Source organism: Piliocolobus tephrosceles, chromosome Y (assembly GCF_002776525.5).
Source record: "Piliocolobus tephrosceles isolate RC106 chromosome Y, ASM277652v3, whole genome shotgun sequence".
NCBI lineage: Eukaryota > Metazoa > Chordata > Mammalia > Primates > Cercopithecidae > Piliocolobus > Piliocolobus tephrosceles.
The window spans coordinates 13,788,162-13,792,380 of NC_045456.1; positions in this window are offsets into that span (position 1 = coordinate 13,788,162).

The window sequence follows — 4,219 nt, forward strand, 5'->3', positions numbered from 1 at the left end:
CGGCCGCGGGGAGCCGCCCGCCGCTCCCGGCGCATCCTCCGCCCGGCGCCCGTGCACCGGCGTCCGCCCGCCCGCCCTAGCGAGCAGCTGCCCGCGCCGCCCACTCCGTTCGGGTAGCCCAGGTGGCCGCCGCGCGCGAAGTCACAGCCCGGGAGCAGCCGCCGCAGCTGCCGCCGCTGCCGGCCGCCTCTCCGTTCCCGCGGCGCGCCCGGCCATCTTCGTTCCTCGGCGCGGCCCGGGCGAGCAGGGGCGGGGCGTTCGCAGGCCCCGCCTCCGGCCGTCCCGCCCCGTTCTCACCCAGCCCCCGCGGCTCCTCCCACGCCGGCTGCTCCTCCCGAATCTCCCACGGAGGCTCCCCCTCCTCCCGCCGCCTCTGCTTCTCCACCCACTCCCGCTGCTCCGCCTCCCCCAGCCTCGCGTCCTCCGCGGCTCTCCGTCGCCGGCTGCTCCGCCTCCAGTCTCCCTCGGGGTCCTCCTCGACGCTCGGCTCCCCGACCCCACCCCCCCCCCACCCCTCTGTCTGCTCCTCCCCCTCCGCCGTCCTCCCACTCCGCGCGCTCCTCCCTCTCTCCCTCCCGCTCCACTACCTTCCTCCGGCCTCGGGAAACCGCATGGAGGCCAGGATGGGCGCCGCCGCGTCAGTCCGCCCCCGGGCCCCCGCGTAGAGGAAGGCGGGCGGAGAGGACGACGCCCTACCCGGACTGCGGGCGCGGCCTGCCTGGGGTGACTCCTCGGGCGCAAACAATTCCCGAGAGAGCGGGCAGTCCCCTCCCTTCACCTGCTCCCGGCCTCTGGCTGTCTAGGGAGACCCTGTGTGCACTCTGGGGGAGGCTGCGCCCTCGGTCTCCCACACAACCCGTCTGGTCCGGCGAAGGTGGGAAAAGCCCGTGAAGGCGGGGCCGAGGGAGCTGAGGAGCTGGGGGAGTCCGCGGCCGGTCCTCTCGGGCGGCGCAGGGAGGACGCCTCTGGAAGCGGGCAGCTGGGCAGGTGGTCACTTAGCGTCCCCGCCAGGACAGCCCTAGAAGGGCTAACCTGGGTGCCCACACTAGGCGGGAGCTCCTTGACCTTCACTGAGCTCTTCATCCGGTTTGTGGGGTCTGATCATTTGAGCCGAGACCCAAATAGACCGTTGTTGCTGGGGAGGAAGCCGGGACAACTCCTAAAACTTTCAGCCTAGAGGGGAACTTCTGTTTCACTGGCTCCCAGCTGGGAAAGCTGAAACTCCAGAGTTGAGGCTGTGTCTTGCCCTAAATCCCCCACCTACTTCGTGCTCCAGACCCACAGCCACAACACGTTATGCCAGGAAATGCAGGACAGTATCGGGGAGATTTTTCAACAGTTACAGTGATACAAAAATATCTGGTAGAGCCTGATTGAAATCCAGATACATAGGGGAAGAGACTGGAGGAAAATGTCCCGAAATGCTCACAGGAGTTTGCATTCCTTTGGCGGGATTTTAAAAAATGATTTGCCTTCCAATTTTTTTGTAAAATGGTAATATTACTTTTATGAGGGGAAAGGTGTTTTTAAAAAAGAACACCGCCGGGCGCGGTGGCTCACGCTTGTAATCCTAGCACTTTGGGAGGCCCAGGCGGTCGGATCACGAGGTCAGGAGTTTAAGACAAGCCTGGCCAGCATGGGGAAACCCCGTCTCTACTAAAAATACAAAAATTAGCCGGGCATGGTGGTGCACACCTGTAATCCCAGCTACTCAGGAGGCTGAGGCAAGAGAATTGCTTGAACCCGGGAGGCAGAGGTTGCAGTGAGCCGAGATCGGGCCACTGCACTCCAGCCTGGACAACAGAGAGAGACTCCATCTCAAAAAAAAAAAAAAGAAGAAGAAGAAGAAGAAGAAGAAGAAGAAGAATGTGGGGCCGGGCTCGGTGGCTCACACCTTTAATCCCAACACTTTGGGAGGCTGAGGTGGGAGGATCACTTGAGCTGGGGAGGTCGAGGCTGCAGTGAGCCGTGTTTGTACCATTGCACTCTAGCCTGGGCGACGAAACAGAGACCCTGTCTCAAAAAAAAAAAAAAAGGAGAAGGAGAAGGTGAAGATGTGAAGGTATAGCGACATCCAAGAAACCATCCAAGGAAGGCCTTTCCTCTCCCTCCTCCCACTACAACACAGAAACTTTCTTGCTCCCCAAGTATCTATCTACCCCTACCTGAATGTTCTATGTCATAAATTATACCGCATGAGTCCTTTTAGTTAAACATGTGTGATTATTACATGTCCAAGGGAAAGAGTGGGAGGGTCAAAAAAGCAAATACTTCGTGATGTCGCATGTGCCAGGGAATGCCCCAAGTGCTAAGTGTCCCTGCTCTGACATCTTCCCTTCTGATTGGCATGATTTATCGCCAATGGGGCTGCCACTGCCTTCTTACCTTACCACCCAACATGACCGTTCTGAAGCTGCGTTTCCACCCTCCCTGTCACCTGGTCCTTTTAGAATCTCACAGATCTGGACACAAATCTATCATTCGAAAGTACTTTGAATGGGGCTAGGGCATATTGGAGTGAAACCGACTTCTGCAGAGAGAGGATGGAAAGAGGAGAACACATACACCACGCATCAAAGGACTCAGAAGGAAAGGCAAGATGAAAAAAGCATCAGGTAGAGCAAGGGGTGGGGGAAACTGCACCCAATTAGGAGCTCAAAGAGGCCAGCACGCCGAGGAGTCTTCACTGAAGGTGAAAGATCTCTACCCGTTCAGGCGGGCAGCAAATAGTGGACCTCCCACGCGCAGACACTGTCCAGCCTGCACTCCCTTGGGGACTAAACACAGAAATAGGCCCTTGTAGGCCGGGCGCGGTGGCTCACGCCTGTAATCCCAGCACTTTGGGAGGCCGAGGCGGGTGGATCACGAGGTCAGGAGATCCAGACCATCCTGGCTAACACAGTGAAACCCCGTCTCTACTAAAAATACAAAAAATTAGCCAGGCGTGGTGGCGGGCGCCTGCAGTCCCAGCTACTCGGGAGACTGAGGCAGGAGAATGGCGTGAACCCGGGAGGCGGAGTTTGCAGTGAGCAGAGATCGCGCCACTGCACTCCAGCCTGGGCGACAGAGCAAGACTCCATCTCAAAAAAAAACAAAAGAAAGAAAGAAAAAAAAGAAAAACAGAAAGAAAAGAAAAGAAAAAAGAAAAAGAAAGAAAGAAATTGGCCCTTGTAATACACTTGTGACTTGTCCACAAATGAAGCCAGGGTGCCAACCTCAATTTGGGGACTCGCGGGAGGCTTTGTGAGACCAAAGGGAAGATGGCTCAGATGAGGAAACTGAGGCTCAGGTGTTCAGATTCCCAAGTTCTGAGCTCTTGCCCCTTGGCACATGGAGCTGCTGTCATGAAATTGTTTACTTGTATAGCAGATGCTGGGGCGGGCTCCCTTCTTTTGGAGTATTGTGAAGATGACCCTTCACTAACAGAGATATTTGAGAGATTACACCCACCCCCAGGAGCTGACCATCCAGTTTCCTTGCCTTAGTGGGACAAACTCAAATGCCCTTGACACCCCAGAGCTCCCCATGGGATCAGGCTGAGGCTGGACTTCTCTGGAAATCATAGCTTTGCCAGCTCCTCCCCAGCCTGGTCCCACCTCCCTTACCTGTGTAAGCATGCCTCCAATCAGCTGCTCACTTGAGAACCCCCATCTCAGGCATCCTTTCTAAAGAGACTGACCTAAGATAGGATCCTGCACACTTGCTGTCATCTAAGCACTTAGCAAATACAAGCTCATTTAATCACCGTAACATCTAGAGGCATTCCTACTGTCATTTGCACATTAATAGAGGCGAGAGGAGTGTGACATGGCTTGCCAAAGAAGAGAGACTGGAGACTCTCACTGAGAAAACTTCATCCACATGCCCACCCACTGCCTCTGGGCACTCTCTGCCTGAGAGAACAGAAGTGGGGCTATTGCATTTGTCTTCCTAAAAGAAGCTGAACCAGAGAGGAAGAGGCCAGTGCTTGGGGTGACCAAGACCAAGACCTCTCTATTATAGCATTAGTCCTTTTCCACTTGTGTGCAATGTTAGCCCCAGGCGTCTGCTGATCGTCCCTAAAGACATGTGAATGGAGATGGGAAGGAAGAGAAATTGGTAGGGGTGTGAAGAGACTCTTGATTTCCCAGCTTTGCCATAAATTGGGATCTCTCTCTCTCTCTCTCTCTCTCTGTGTGTGTGTGTGTGTGTGTGTGTGTGTGTGTGTGTGTGTGTGTGT